Here is a 16,629-nt window from a genome sequence, read left to right on the forward strand (position 1 = left end):
TTGTTTAACATAAATGGTTGTTGAATATCATTTTCTACAGACGTTCCTTGAAACCCACAACAAGACCTATAAGCATGCCTCCAAAATGGGTCAACGCATGCACCTTAAAAATATTCAAGAGAAAATCTTGAAAATTCTGCTGAAAGATGCAAGTCCAATAGAACCAAAATCTCAGCAGCAACTTCCTTTATTCAAGTTTCTTCCTTCTGTTGAAGATGGCCAACTGTTACCCTGTTCTATATGCATGAAAGCTAAATAAGTATTTAAAAAGCAAGGTTTTTACATTCATTTCATTTCAGACCATTGGCTACTCATTAAGCAAGAGAGATGCCTGTTGAGCTTTATATTGGCTTCCTTTCCCGTAGACCATACAATGTCAAAGTCACTTTACCTATCAAGCATTTTCTGCACTACGCACCTCCTGTCTGTCAGACCAATGTCTTCTGCATGTTATTTTTTAGGGTTAAAACTACTGAATTGATGCAGAACCTACAAACATGAATACGTTTGTATGGGACGGCAAGATGCCGAGCATGAACTCTTTATGTATAGACTCCCATCAAAGGGAGGCATGGGGGTCCCTCATATCCTACAGTACATTCAGGCAGCGCAACTCCGGTACATGCTGGATTGGGATTGAGAGGCTTCAGAGAAACACATTTTTTTCTCAAAGTTTTATATAGCGCAAATGTGACTCGAAATCAGGTATCAGAGCGCTTTACATGACCACCAGTTGTGTTACATGAGGACACATTCATTTTTGTTAGGCACTGGAAGATTAAGTGATTTGCCCAGAATCACAGGACGTTGAGTGTCTTGCCAAGACTTGAACTTGCTTCCCCAGATTTGAAGTTCACCACCCTAACCCCTGGCTACATCCTCTCCGCAAACATTGGTGTTTCATGGACCAGAAAGTCGCAGGGATTTACATATGGAAGGTTCTTTGGCTGCCCCAAAAGCACGGACCGCAGGGCTTCTACATTCTCCATAATCAAAGCTAGCATGGTAGTCTGGAAGAGGGTGGTGGTGTAAAACCGTAATAACATTACTGTCACCAATGACCCCCATTTTCAATAATCCAGAATTTACCCCAGGCTTTCAGGTTCCCTCCTTCAATTGGTGGGACGGGGCTGATGCAGAAATGGTTATCTCTTTTAAAAGATTAAGAAAAGACTGACGGGTTTGCTTCTGCTTGGAACCTGGGATCGTAATGGGTGGTATGTTAGGATTTTAATCACCAGCAAGTGCAGTTGCTGTAACCTGTTGTCCTTGCCGGTAGCACACTAAGAAGCACAAATAAAGAAGTGAATCTACCCTTCCTGGTCAATGTACCTCTTTTCACTGGTGATTAGTTTCCTGTAAGGTCTGCTTAGTTTCCACGGAGGATCTGTCGTGGTTTTGCCCTACTTTACAATGAGGCGGCTATCTTCATGGAGCCATGTTTGGAAACTGGTGTTGAGCCACGTCTTATCTACGGAAGAGCCGTCTGATGCCTCTATATCTGCATTAAGTCTTATTGAGGTATTGTGCGGCGCGCACTCTTTAGAGCTGCGGTTCAGCGAATCCCTGCGCAGGACATTGATATCCCAACTTCAGCCGCGATTTAAGGCGAAGAGCAAAGTCAGCATTACAGTTCATTTCTGACGCTGCGTGGTTGCCATTCCAAGGAGGCTACATCAGCTGGGACAGAGTTGTGCCAGCACATGGTGCATCTTTCCGGTTCCAGGGCAGCCACCATCTTGGAAAAGCCTTGACGAATAAGGTCAACTTTGCAGTCATTCTCATGACGGCGTTACGTGATTGCATGGACTTGATGACACGCACATCTTATTACTGATTGTAGATTTCTTGGTTCCCTCAGCTGTGTCTGCGCTGTGTCAGCGCAGGTTGCAATAGCGTTTTTCTGTTCCTGGAATCCGAGGTGTCAATAACACGCACATCTTGACTACCGGTTCTGGAATGCTTTGCCACGTGTACCTTAAGGTATTGGTTAAGCTCAGAGGCACAATCATTACTAAGGGTTTTCTGTTTGTGTTCGGTGACATGCACACCTTATTTACTCTCAGATTCACATCCATTACTGAGAATTGTCAGTTGTTGTTACAGCATTCATTTTCAATTGAAGTAATTCTGTGTATCAGTTGTGTGTTCATCCCATTCGAAGACACATCCTCTTAATTGCTTCATTAGAGTTGTTTTAAGGAGCGTCTACAAAGTGGTAAATGTTGGAGAATTAATTGGATTCCTGTAAGTGCACAGTTACACTACTACATGTGTTCATTATTTTAACATTGGAATATTAATTGTAAATTAACTGGTAATTTAAGCAGGTTACAGCATTGTTTATTGTGTAGGAAGAAAAAATGAAGCAGAGTATAGTCCCTCCACCTTCTTTTCTTCCGAGTACAGGGCATCCTGCGTTTAATTGGGAACAGTGGAAAGAGAGTATTGAATCCTATTTGGATGCAGTTGATGGAGATGATTTCACGTACAGAACTAGTTTGCTTTATTAAACCATTGTTTTAGCCCTGACGGCGGGAAAATGTTTAAGCATCTTCCGCACCAAGCTGTGATGGGAGAAGGGGATGCAGTGGACGAGTATGCACCCTCAATCAAAATCTTGAATGTAGGTTTAAACTTCATAAAAATGTAGATATGGAGAGACACAAGTTTTATAGTTGCCCCCAATTGCAAGGTAAGTCAGTGGAAAACCTTTTGGGAGTTTTGAGAACCTTGGCAGCAACATGCGAATACAAGAATTTCAAAGATGAGTTGATCAGGGATCAAGTAGTGGAACACACCATTAAAAGGAAAATACCAGAAGTGTTACTCACCACTATTGAGTTAGCGGCTGGGATTGAGAGCACAGCAACCTTCATGGTACAAAAATCAGTATTCCAATCTCCAGCTAAACAGGTGGTTACTAAAATTAGAGGTACAAATACTATGAAGGGCAAGGGCAAGGGCAAATCGAAAAATGTGAAGTGTTACAGTTGTGGAAGTGCGTATAATTTGGAAAATACAGTTACTTGCCCTGCTATTGGGTACGTATGCTCCATTTGTTTAAAAAAACAAAAACACGAAAGTGTGTAATTCAAAGGGAAAGAGAATGAACAAGAGAAACGGATAGTTCAGTACGGTGGAGGATCACATAATATCTTCTTAATCTAGTGATGAAAGTGAGGTTTTGTAAGTAGAGGATCAAATTAAAAGTATATATGTGGATGTTTCCACCATAAGAAGTACTTATTGCAATGTGGATGTGGGAGGTTTACGTGTAAACATGATTGCGGATTCTGGGTTGCGGATTCTGGGTTACCTTTTACATTAATTGGGGAGGACGATTGGAAATGTTGTTGTTGGGAGATCCAGTATCAAACCGGTGGTGTATGGTGGTAAGCCCATAGAGGTTGTAGGTGGTTTGGATACTGTGGTATCATTCAAAGGGAATGTATTGTGTGCCACAGTGTACATAGCTTACTAAGGATCGTCCTTATTGGGTTGGCTAGAACACCGAATTTTGAGAATTTTAGATCCTAACGACGGCGAACAAGTACGTTTGAACGAGGAGTGCATGGCTGTGTGGGCTTTTGAAGAGAATGTTTGGGAAAAGTTCTGTAAAGTTTTTAGTGACAAGCTAGGAAAGTTCAAGGGATTCAGACACAAGATACAGCTTAAGGAACAAGCTGAACCTGTATTACACAAGGTGAGAAGGGATCCGTTATTGTTTAGACCTGAATTAAAGAAGGAATTGGACAAGTTTTGTGCACAGGACATAATTAAGCCTATTGAAGGATCAGGGTGATTATCCCCTGTTTTGGCTCGAAAGCCAAATGGGGGTTACGTATGTGTGTATATTTGAGGGACTTGAATTCCAGGATTTGGGTTTAGCAACATCCCCTGCCCAATATCAACCAAATGCTTTCTCTGGTGAAGGGTGCCAAAGTGTTATCCACTTTGGAAATGGCGTCTGCCTACCATCAGTTTGTTTTGGAGCGGGATTCACACAGTCTAATCTCTTTTCACTCCTGAAGGGCCTTTCAAATTCAAGAGAATGCCCTTTGGGTTAGCCTCTACTTCTACAGTTTTTCAGCGTTTGATGGATAACATGTTTAACTTTTTTTTTAAAGTTACCTGTTTCGAAGAGGATCTATTAATATATGCTGATAACGTAACTGAGCATGATAGAAAGCTAGCTCGTGTTTTGACCATTATAGAGAAGGGTGTGACCCTAAAGACAGAGAAATTGAATTTTGGAGTGGAAACTAGAATATTTTGGACAGAAGTTGTCTGCACAGGGTGTGGAACCAAAGGAGAACTTGTTGAGGCTTGCATTCCAGATGGTAAGAACCAATTAAGATCTTTTATGGGTCTTATGGAATTCTATGCACATTTCATCCCTAGGTGTGCTGAGACAAAACATGTCCTAGGGGCCCTTCTTAAAAAGGGTGAAAGATATGTATGGGATGAAGTGTGGTAGTGTGTTTGAGAACATTAAGTGTGCAGTTGTGCAAGCTATTCTCTCAAGCCATTTGATACCATGGATTCCAGCATTATGGTCACATATGCCATCCAGCATGAGATAGGAGCTTTCTTAATGTGAAGAAGGAATGGAAAAGATGAAGTTGTCACTTTAGCTAGCCAGTTTAAGGGGTGCTGAGGTTTCGTATTCTGTGGTAGAACGTGACGCCCTTGCTTGTTGATGGGGCATTGATTATTTCAGGCAGTATTTGTGGGGATCAGTTAGAAGTAACAATGGACCATAAACCATTGGTCGATCTGTTTACCACAAAGGGAGCTGGTAGATCTTTACCAAGGATTACCAGGTTGCAGTACAGATTACAGCATTATTGTTACCGTATTGCATATATCCCAGGTGTAAGAAATGTGATGGTGGACTGCCTGTCGAGATTACCTTTGAAGAATGAAAGTCAAAGGCTTGAAACATCCTGGAAGGATGAGAATGACATTATGGTTAATGAATTGTTCAATATGCTTCGATATGCTGTTACTGAGGAGGTTTAGATAGAAACTTTGCAACAGGATGATACCTTGAAACAAGTGATGACTTGCGTTGGTTCTGGATGGCCAACTAAAAAATTGTCTGATGACTTGTTGTATACCTTCAGACATGTTGAGCCAGAGCTTTCAGTAGTCAAGGGTCTTTTGTACAGGTCGGATGTTTTGGTGGTTCCAGATACGTTGAAATATAAAGTGGTATCTTTGGCACACAAAGGCCATATATGGATGAGGGCCTTGAAAAGGAGAGTGAGGGATGTATTTTGGTGGTGGGAATGGATAGACGTTGAGCATTTTATCAGGGAAGTGCGTCCGTTGTGTGGCCAGTGATAAATTTCAAGTAACTGTTCATAGTGGAGTTCCGGTGCCTGATAAAGCATGGTCCAAGTTGACCATAGATATAATTAGCTCTTTTGGAGTTGACCACAACCAGGTCCGGTATGTCATTGTGATAATTATCTTTCAAGATGGCCTGAAGTGGCGTTTGTGAGCAACACTACTTCATGTGCTGTAAAAAGTGTATTGGAGAAGGTTTTTTTCGGGAAGGTGTACCAGATGAGATTATCTCAGGTAATGGGCCACAATTTGTATCCTTGGATTTTGAAGATTTCCTTATGAATTTTGGCATAAAACATGCAAAGAAATGTTTACATCATCCCAAAAGCAATGGCTTAGTTGAGGTTGTAACAGGGTAAAAAAGGAGACAATTCAGTTGTCTTTGGTTATTGGTTTGGATTGAATGTTGGAAGTGATGAAGTTGTTATGGGCTCTCCGCACTACCCCTCATGCGGATACGAAGGTTTCACCTTTTGTATTGATGAAAGGTAGAGTACCAGGATCAAAGCTGAACCGTGTGTGGATGCAGAAGGAGGTGCCTTGGAAAGAAACTCTGGAGAGAGTGAGAGAAAGGAGGACGTTTTCTAAAAACAGGTATGGGTGGAATACTTCTAAAAAACTGGTGGTGAAAGTGGGTGGTATGGTTCGGGTTAGCAAGTTTGGTGATCTTATGGGTAATAGTCTTTTTTCTAGCCCCAAGAAGGTGGTGAGTGTGGGAACACATACTGTGACATTAAACAATGGTAGGTTTTAGAACCAAGAGAACCTATCTGTGGTGCAGGGTGTTGGTGTACAGGATGTTTTCTACCATGCAAGGATCACAAGAAGCTGGAGTAAGATCGTTATGTCAGCATACTATACCTGTTGAGTTCCATGATTACAAAATATAACCCTTGTTCTTCATGTACGCTGTGTATATATGCATTTTCGTGTGTAGAAATTCTTATTGGCTTTTGTTGAAATATATTCTATGTCGTATATTGTTTATTTTATTTTGGTATGTAAAGGGGAGGATGTGTTGGGTTCTGCTTGGAACCATGGGATCATAATGGGTGGAATGTTAGGATTTGAATCACCGGCAAGTGCAATTGCTGTAACCTGTTGTCCTTGCTGGTTGCATACAAAGGAGCACTAATAAAGAAGTGAATCTACCCTACCTGGTCGATGTACCTTCTTCCAACTTCCTTGAAGCAGATCGTATAAATACATGCAGATCTGACACACCCTTCTATTAAACCACATGCACTCAGGCTGTTAATACAGTTGTGAAATGGACACTTCAGAAACATAGTGACAGACGTCTGATATTGGATCTTTATACTGTTGTCTCAACTGCCTTGCTCAAAGTGTATCCTCTGGTTCTTCCCAAGACCCCCTTCCACATAGGATCTGGAAGGAGTTTAGGCAATAATTATTTCCTTGGATGTGGCAAATCTGCTGTCAATCCTTAGGAGTGATTCCAGAGGTATGGAAGCAGGCAGTGGTGACCCTCCTGCTCAAGAAATCTTCTCTTGACCCAACTAATCCAGCAAACTTCAGGCCTATATCTCTCTTGCCAAACCCAATAAAAGTTCAGGAAAATGTTGTCAGCAAATCTTAGTCATGCTTTCTTGAGGATGATCAATTGCTGGAGAGGGATCAGTTTGGTTGTCGTCCAGGACATGGAACGGAAACAGCTTTTGCAACCTGCGAATGCGAGCCGACAATGGTAATCCATCTGTACTAGTGCTACTGGACATGTCTGCCGCATTCGACACAGTGAGCCATGCAGTACTGTTGGAAAGATTGGAAAAAATAGGTGTGAAAGGATGAGCCCTGAAGTGGCTGCAATCGTATCTATCAGAGAGACAACAGGTTGTAACCATGACACAGTTTGCCTCTTCTAAGTCTCCGGTACACCACGGAGTACCGCAGGGCTCTGCAATAAGTCCCATTCTTGTTAACATTTACCTGCATCCTCTGATCACTATTATCAAGTCTTTCGGAATTGACCTGTTCAATTACGCTGACGACACCCAATGGGTGTTCTCCCTGGAAGGGAATTAAGCAGTGACCATGAACACATTCCAGGAATGTATACGCCAGACCTCTAGTTGGCTCAAGAAAAACTCTTTGCAGTTTAATGAGGGGAAAACAGAGGTGGTATATTCTACTGCTTAAATGTCCTAGTACCTGCCGCTAGAGTTCAAGCTTACCCCTGGGGATGACCCATTGATTCCAGTTAAAACTGTGCGTAACTTGGGTGTCCTGGTGGATAACAACCCTCAAATGGAGTCACAGGCTAACAAAACGGTTAGCATCTGTTTTGCTTTAAGAGCGCTCTGGCAGATTCTTCCGCTGCCGCCGAACGATGCTAGACCTCTTGTAGTGAGGAGTATAATTCTGAGCAGACTGGACTATTGCAACTCCTTGTGTTTGGGAGCACCACAATTCATTCAGCAGGGGGTGCAGAGAGTCCAGTCTATAGCAGCAAAGCTGGTACTAGATAGGCAGCGTAGGTCCTCTACGGCACTGGCCTTGGGGATCTTGGCTGCCAATTAAGGAAAGAGTCTGTTTTAAGTCTCTATGTGTTGTGTTAAGAGCAGTACATGGCTTGGGCCCAGTACCTTTGCAGGAGAAATTTACTTGGTATAAGCCCATGAGACATCTTCGCTCTTCCAGCGCAAATCTGGTAACGACTACCAGATTTAAGAAATCCAGGATGGGAGGCAGAGCATTTGGTATTGTGGCATCACGCCTATGGAATGAGCAACCTCAGAGCATTAGACAAGCTAACTACTATGCTTTAGAAAGATCCTGAAAACCTGGCTGTTCCCAAGGAACGAGTGTAATGCTTCCCACTGATAATCAGGCCATGATGTTTGTTGATGTCATCTGTCTAAGTCATAGCGCCAGTATACCCGTAAGGTGACAGTTCGCGCTATATAAGTTCGACATACAATACAATACATTCAAGTACAGGGGACACCTCTCTTGCCTTGTTTTGGCTGATTAGCAAACGTGACATAAAATTACTAATTGGATGCGCTCTGAGTGCTCCAATGAAATGAGTGCTCATCCATTTTGCCATCAACTGCTTCATCCAAGACATTTGGGGAAACGATTGCTTCCTCTCCACTTTGCACTGATGAGAAAAAAAAAGCCCTGAGCTGTGATTTATCCTCTTTCTAGGTGGGATGCACCGCATCCTGAGCTCTGCTCCGTACACCTGGTCCGGGAGCCAGAATAAGGTCCACAGGAAGCCGCGTCCATTTAGTATCTTGGGCTTTCAAGGTTGAGGGGAGTTTGAGTTCAGAAATGATAAACGGTCAGAGGTCCCAGGTAATAGGCAAGACCCAAAATTCTGATTATTTTTCAAGGGCAAGTAAACAGTAACAAACATCTGTAAATGAATCTTGTATTTTGGGGTGTGGGCCATGGCTCTCAATATTCACGCATCCATGTATGAGTAGGCGATCTAGTCCAGATTATTTCCTTGCATTCTGAGATTTGTACTCCTTATTTTATTATGGAATCAACTGGACTATTTCTATAATCTTATTGTCTCCATCAGGAAGTCAGTGCTTGGGTGCAATTCCACTGAAAAGACATCCATCTTGCAAACTGCTGTCATATCATGCTGATTGCCTCTTTCAACAGTCTGTTGTCTGACTACTGCCTGTTCTGATAGATACATCTGCCGTGTGGATTCCTCACCTTGTGAATATCCCCCTTGCGTCAGCAACGTTCGGAAATTTTCTTCGTAGCACGCCGACGTGGGCGACGTCACAGGAGCACGGCATCGCGCGCGACTCCGTCTGACGTCACCGACCCCATATCAGGTCCACGCCGGCGTGATGACGTCAGTTCCCTTTTTTCCGCGTCTTCGACGCTAACGGTTTTCGGGATCTTCTGAGATACTTAGTATCTATCTGTTATTTAATTGTCACTGTTTCTCTTTTGCGACTTGTTTCTTCACCGAAGATGTCGTCGAGGAAAACAGGTTTTAAGCAATGTAGGTCTTGTGCCCGCATGATGTCCATCACTGACCCCCATAAGGATTGTTTGTGGTGTCTTGGTTCGGATCACGACGTTAAAAACTGCAGTTCCTGCTTTAAAATGAACCCAAAGGCGCTTCGAGAGCGTGAAGCTAAACTACTTTTAGCGAAGGTAAAGCAGGATTCTGGAAGATATTAGAGGTCGACGTTGAGACGCTCGAAGTCGAAGCAAGCGTCTCGATCGAAGTCGAGGTCGGCGTCGAGATCCAGAGCGGGTTCGAGATCCAGCGCGGAGTCGAGATCCAGAGCGAAGTCGAGGTCCAGGGAGAGATCTAGGTCTAGATCCAAGTCGGCTTCAGGTCACGCTTCGAGTTCCTCGAGGAGAAAACATAAGAGGAGGAAGCACAGTTCAAAACATCATTCTGGGAAGGAATCATCTGACTCAAAGAAAAAGTCTCACAAACACCGTAAAGACTTTGTCTCTCCTTCTCCTGCTTTGTCAATCGAAGGGTCTCCGACTCCGGAGCCAGAACCGGATCCAGTTTCATGACATCCTTCGGAACATGAAGAGGAAGATGAAGTGATTCCTCCGACTCCGATGGAAACTCCGGTGGATCCTGAAGGTCAGAGTGAACATGTGTCTGAACGACCTCCGTTGGAGCATCCGGTAGGTTCGTACCCTCCCTTTCCTGGTCCTGGTCAGGATCCCTCGCATTTTCTCAATGCGATGTTTGGAGTATATTCCAGGGCGATGTACCCCACTGGAGCACCTGTTGGTCCCATGGGTCCATTATCGTATAATTTGGGTATTCCTCAATCATACGCCCCAGCTCCATTTATGCCTTTTATGCCGGCGCCTCTTGCACCTTGGCTCGGTACGGCTCCACCGAGGTCCTCGACTCCGCATGCGGCTTCGCCGACTCCGGATCGACCTCGTAGTCGAGATCGAGGTACCACACCTGTCCATGAGTCTCATCCTGCTGCTCCAGCTCCTCGTTCGACGTCGGAACCGGCTCCGTCGGAGTCGTTACCGAATCCGTCGACTTCGATTCGATTGGAGTGGTCGAGACGAAGGGCTCAACGTCTTCTCGAACAAAGGGAAGAGGAAGATTCGGATGTGGAAGAAGGCGAACTTCCTGATCATGATGATGATTTTGAAGACCTTCGTGATGCTAGTGGTCTGGAGCTCTCTCCTGAGTGGGGTCTACCTTCGACTTCTGATGTTCCTTCTAGGGATGTGGCACCCTACCACGTGGTGATTAAGAAGGCGGCTGATCTTCTCAACTGGAAGCTGCCCACGGTTGAGTACAAGCCCAACATCCTCACTGAAGTCTTACACTCTCCTTCTTCCATTGTCGAACCTACGCTGCCTTTCACGGATGCCTTGTCGGATCCAATTAAAGAGATTTGGAAGAGGCCATTGTCTGCTCCTGCAGTTTCGAGAGCTATTGCGAGGCGCTATAGGGCAGCTCCTGATGACCCTGCATTCCTTTCTACTCATCCCTCTCCAGAAAGTCTTGTGGTGCAGGCGGCTTGCTCTAACAGGGCTGCGGGTTCTTTCCCTCAAGTGCCAGCTGATAAAGAATCAAAGAAATTAGATCAGTCTGCGAAGAAGACTTTCTCTTCTGGGAGCATGGCTCTCAAATCAACAAATGCTACTTGCCTTTTAGGTAGGTACGTGCATGCTCTAATTAAGTTAAGCAATTGTCACCTAAACTTCCTGAGGAAGATAGGAAGAACTTTAATGAGGTGATCTCTGGCACTCAAGCTGCTGCACGTATGATCATTCAGAGTGGCATGGACACAGTAGATTCTGTTGCCAGAATTATGGGTTCTTCTATTGCGACCAGGAGGGCAGCGTGGTTGAAGTCCTCTGATTTCTCGGCGGATGTGCAGTCTACGTTGCTGGACTTACCTTTTGAAGGGACTGGCCTTTTTGGTAAAAAAGCTGATGTAGCCTTGGAAAGGTTTAAGGATAGTCGTGCCACTGCAAGATCTCTGGGTCTCCAGATGAGAGGGTCAACGACTAGAAAGTTCAGAGGATTTGGTAGATCTTCTTTTCGTCCCTTCAAACAAGGTCAGCAACAACAGCAGCAGAACCCTCTGTACAGGTCCTACAGAGGTAGACAGAAGGGACGTGGACGTCAAGTCTCCTCTTCCTCCACTTCCTCCAATAATACCCAACCCCCACCCGCATCAGCAAAGCAGCCCTAGATCCACCATTCTGGATCATGTGGGGCCAGTAGGGGGCCGGCTTACTCATTTTCTACGAGATTGGGAATCGGTTACATCAGATCTTTGGGTTCTCAATCTCGTAGAGAATGGGTATGCACTTCCTTTTCAGGAATTCCCTCCCAATTACCCTCTTTGCCAAGGTTATTGTTCAGAGGACCACCTGCTTCTCTTGCAGGAAGAAGTCCTGACTCTGTTCCGAAAGGGTGCAATAGAGGTGGTTCCAGAGCAGGAGAGGGGTCAAGGGTGCTACTCCCGGTATTTCTTGATTTCCAAGAAGGATGGCAGGCTTCGGCCGATCCTGGATCTCAGGATTTTGAACCTCTATCTCAAACAGGAGAAGTTCAAAATGCTCACCCTTGCTCAGGTTCTTCTGGCGCTGATGGAAGAAGACTGGATGGTGTCGATCGACTTGCAGGATGCGTTTTTTCACATCCCCATTCTGAAGTCGCACAGAAAGTATCTCCGTTTTACGGTGGGATCGCAGCACTACCAATTTGCGGTCCTTCCGTTTGGACTTACTACTGCGCCTCGAGTTTTCACCAAGGTGATGGCAGTGGTGGCTGCGCATCTCAGAAGATCGGGGATACCTGTGTTCCCTTATCTGGACGATTGGCTGATCAAGGCGGAATCGCCGGAGAAGGTGCTCCATCATCTGCAAGAGACAACTCAGTTGTTGCACAGGTTGGGTTTTTCAATAAATGTACCCAAGTCTCACCTGGTGCCCTCCCAGCGCAACCTGTTCATAGGTGCGGTACTGGACACTACTGTATGTCGTGCATTCCCTCCACCTCAAAGGATTCTCGACATACAGGAGATGATTCCCTTATTCCACAATGGAGCGGTTGTTCCAGTCCTTCGTCTGCTCGGTCTGATGGCTTCTTGCATTCTGTTGGTCAGTCATTCACGCTGGCACATGAGGGCACTCCAGTGGTGCCTCCGCAGGCAGTAGTATCAACACAACGGAGATCTCAGGGAGTCAGTGAGGATCTCCAGAGAAGCTTCAGCGGATCTGTCTTGGTGGGCCGTGGAAGGCAACCTGTCTCAAGGAAAGCCTTTTCATCTTCCCCCATCGGTGACCACGGTGATAACGGATGCATCCACTCTCAGTTCTCTGCCGACCACGAGTGGAGGCTTCAACCGGAGGTTGTTCACGACATCTTTCAGATGTGGGGGACTCCTCGGGTGGATCTATTCGCCACTCGCGAGAATGCGCACTGCCCGTCTTTCTGCAGTCTCCAGTATCCGATGCAAGGAGCCTTGGGGGACGCGTTTCAGTTGAGTTGGGGAAATCAACTCCTTTACGCGTTTCCTCCCATACCCTTGATTCCTCGGGTTCTGAGGAAGATTCGTCAAGACCGGGCCCAAGTCATATTGGTCGCCCCGGATTGGCCAAGAAGGGTGTGGTATTCGGACCTACTCCACCTCTCCTCTCACCCGCCGCTCCGTCTCCCTCACAGGGCAGACCTCCTCTCTCAGATGGAGGGGCAGGTTCTACACCCCCACCTCCAGACATTACACCTTCATGCCTGGAGATTGAACGGGGCAACTTGAGTTCTTTTTCTCTCCCTCACGATGTGGTGGATGTCATTCTCTCTGCCAGGCGCGACACCACTAAGTCCATCTACTCCTATAGGTGGTCGAAATTTGTTTCTTGGTGCAGGGAGAGAGATATTGATCCTTTGAAGGCTCATTTATCTAATATTTTACAATTTGCTCTTTATCTGGCGCAGCAAGGTTTGGCTGTGGCCACGGTCAAGGGGTATCTTTCGGCCTTATCGGCGTTTCTCTGTTTGCCGGATCAGCCCTCTCTCTTTAAATCTCCGGTGGTTTTAAGATTCTTGAGTGGTCTCATAAATATGTTCCCTCCTACCCCTTTTATTGTTCCTCACTGGGATTTGAATCTTGTGCTGACCTTCTTAATGGGTTCTCCCTTCGAGCCCTTGCACAAGTGTCCATTGAGGCTTCTCTCTTTTAAAATGATCTTCCTCGTTGCAATCACCTCGGCAAGGAGGGTAAGTGAGCTTCAAGCTCTAAGTTCTAAACCCCCATTCCTGACCATTCATGCTGAAAGGATGGTTCTTAGGACCAGGGCTGCTTTTCTGCCTAAGGTGGTGACTCCTTTCCATCTTGGGCAGTCCATTACCCTTCCTACCTTCTATCCTCCCCCACACCCTTCCAAGGAGGAGGAGAGACTGCATCGCCTGGACCCTAAGAGGGCGGTGTCTTTCTATCTGGACAGGACTAAAGACTTCCGGATGGATGACCAGCTGTTTGTTGGTTTTGCTGGCTGCAAGAAGGACAGAGCGGTGCACAAGCTCACTCTTTCCAGGTGGATAATCCTGTGCATTAAGATCTGCTACTCCCTTGCGGGTAAGGACCCTCCTGAGGGTATTAGAGCACATTCAACTAGAGCAAAGTCTGCAACTTCTGCTTTGTCTAGGGGTGTACCTGTTGAGAATATTTGCAGGGCCGCGACTTGGGCCTCCCTCCACACTTTCGCGAAGCATTACTGCTTGGATACCGAGGTGAGGAGGGATGGCCACTTCGCGCGCTCTGTCCTCCAAGACTTCCTGGTGTAGCAGAGTGGACGCCCTCCTCCGGGAGTGGGGACTGCTGTGGGAATCTATTCACAAGGTGAGGAATCCACACGGCAGATGTATCTATCAGAAGAACAAGTTACTTACCTTCGGTAACGCTTTTTCTGGTAGATACTATATCTGCCTGTGGATTCCTCACATGCCCACCCGCCTCCCCGTTGTCCACTCTGCTATACCTGGTCTTTCTGTGTATATGGTTTATACTATTGTATTGATTTTGTTCTATATGTACTGTGTACATTGTATATTTGCATATTTGCTATCGTTGGTCCGTCCGTGTGCCTCGAAGGCATGGAAAAAAGGGCGGAACTGACATCATCACGCCGGCGTGGACCTGGTATGGGGTCGGTGACGTCAGACGGAGTCGCGCGCGATGCCGTGCTCCTGTGACGTCGCCCACGTCGGCGTGCTACGAAGAAAATTTCCGAACGTTGCTGACGCAAGGGGGATATTCACAAGGTGAGGAATCCACAGGCAGATATAGTATCTACCAGAAAAAGCGTTACCGAAGGTAAGTAACTTGTTCTTTAGACCCTGTTTACAAGACAAACCGCTCATTAGTATACAGAGTAGTGTAAAGCAGTGCCCAATTGGGAACCAAAATCAGCTCTGGCAAAACAAGCCCCACCATTGCAGGAGTCTTTGATTATAAAGGGATCACGGGGATGCAATTGGACCGTGACTGCCCACCTTGTTCTGAAAGCAGTTGCTTAGCTAGCAGCCCAAATGGAAAGTGCCAGAGTGGTGGAAAGGCCAGGCCTGGTGTAAAATGGGCACTGGCAGCAATTTTGTTAATGTATCTGGGAGTTTTATGTGATACAGACAAGTCTCAAATCAACTGTCAGTTTTTCTACAGGGTGTAAGTGCCAGGTGTCTAATGTAAATTTTTGGGACTCGTGTGTGCTGGATGATTTCAAACCATGAATAGAGTGGACTAGATGTACTGTGATGTATTCCTATAGGTCCTGAATCGATCCCCCTATTCCTGACCCTATTCTGGTTAGCAAACTAACAAGTTAACTAAGTAATCAGCCCATGAGGCAGAAAACCCCCATGATGCAGATACCGTTATCTGACGCAGTCACACTACGGCACAGGAACGTGTTATCTGATTAGGTCATAACGCTTGCGATCTAACTAGACAAGCGATATTCCTCCAGCCCCTGATAAGGCATACGGAGTTCTCATAACAAATCAAACCTATGACAACCTGGGCAAAACCCTGCGGCCATTGTTTTGATTTCACCGAGAACTTCAGCAAAAGAATGTGCTAACGAGCAAGTCGTATGACATCCTTATTGACGTATCTATGTCCATCCTTACGTCAATCTCGGCACCTTAAAGGTATAAATATTACCGATCTTGCCCTATGCAAACACACGCGTGGTGACGAGACGGAGCAGCCATACTTGCCGAAGAGCAGAGCGGACCCCGCTGGCGCAGCCCCGCCTTTCTGACGCGCTGAGAGAAGCTGCTTTCTCCTGCCGAGAAATCCAGCACCGGCGTTTCCGGGTAGCCCTCGCAGGCAGCCTGGAATATCGAGACCAGAGACGAGAGATACCATCCCTCATTCAACCTAGATTCCAGGTGCAGAACTGAATAACCCCTCACAGAGAATTCTTTAGTTATTCACTTGGCAAAAACAAACTTAACTTAAACTGTAACTTTCTATTCCCGCCGTCGTATTAGACTTAGGTCAGGTACACGGGGTAGGCGTATTTAGAAACACCAGTTGAGTACGTTTAGTCAAATGTATATGTGTATGTAATATATTTTATTCATTTTAAACATCTTATGGCTTAGAAACCATATCAATGTTTTTACAGTATTATTTTATACTATTGCTTTTAATGTATGCACTTTACTTAACTATAAGTATTGCAATAATATCGATCCATTTCTCTTGTATGAGAAAAGAGACTGATCAATAAATAACACCTTTTTATTGAACACGCCCGTCTCTTCCTTTTCTCTACAATCTGAAGAGACTAAGAATGCACGTACTGACTGAGTAAAATAAATTGCCTTTTGTTCACACGACTCTCGAGATATACTCTTGATTAGGGGAGAGCAAAGTTGTCATGTTCTATGGTTGTCAGAAACTAAATCCCTTCTTGTCTAATCAGGGAAGTTAAGTCCTCCTTGAACATTCGAGAAAGTTTCTAGTGAACTCTGAGCTAAGCTGGCAAACCCAAAACTTTAAGTCTAGTATCGACAGTAGTAGACCTAGTTAACGTCTGGTCTAGGCCTTTACTGCTGTAGGTATTATTCCAATGCGCAGAGCCTATTGGGATGATAGGAACTACACTACATGGCGCCCAACGTGTTTGGAAAGGGCGATAAAACTAACGTAAGACATTTAGAGTAACTCAGTCGTGCTTTCTCATTCAGACCCCTTTTCCCAAATACTCCAAAGACGTCTGGAGTGGGTGAAAGGTTATATCCGCCAGACCTCGTAGGAGGGA

At 45.4% G+C, this 16,629-nt stretch overlaps 1 protein-coding gene across 3 annotated transcripts in view; it reads left to right on the top strand.

The window, feature by feature from the left end:
• Positions 1–16,629, top strand: part of PDE7A (phosphodiesterase 7A) — a 1,945,501-nt gene that overhangs the window by 1,040,562 nt on the left and 888,310 nt on the right. The gene's annotated exons all lie outside the window — the stretch shown is intronic.

The sequence above is a fragment of the Lissotriton helveticus genome, chromosome 4_1, assembly GCF_964261635.1.
Source record: "Lissotriton helveticus chromosome 4_1, aLisHel1.1, whole genome shotgun sequence".
NCBI classification, from domain to species: domain Eukaryota; kingdom Metazoa; phylum Chordata; class Amphibia; order Caudata; family Salamandridae; genus Lissotriton; species Lissotriton helveticus.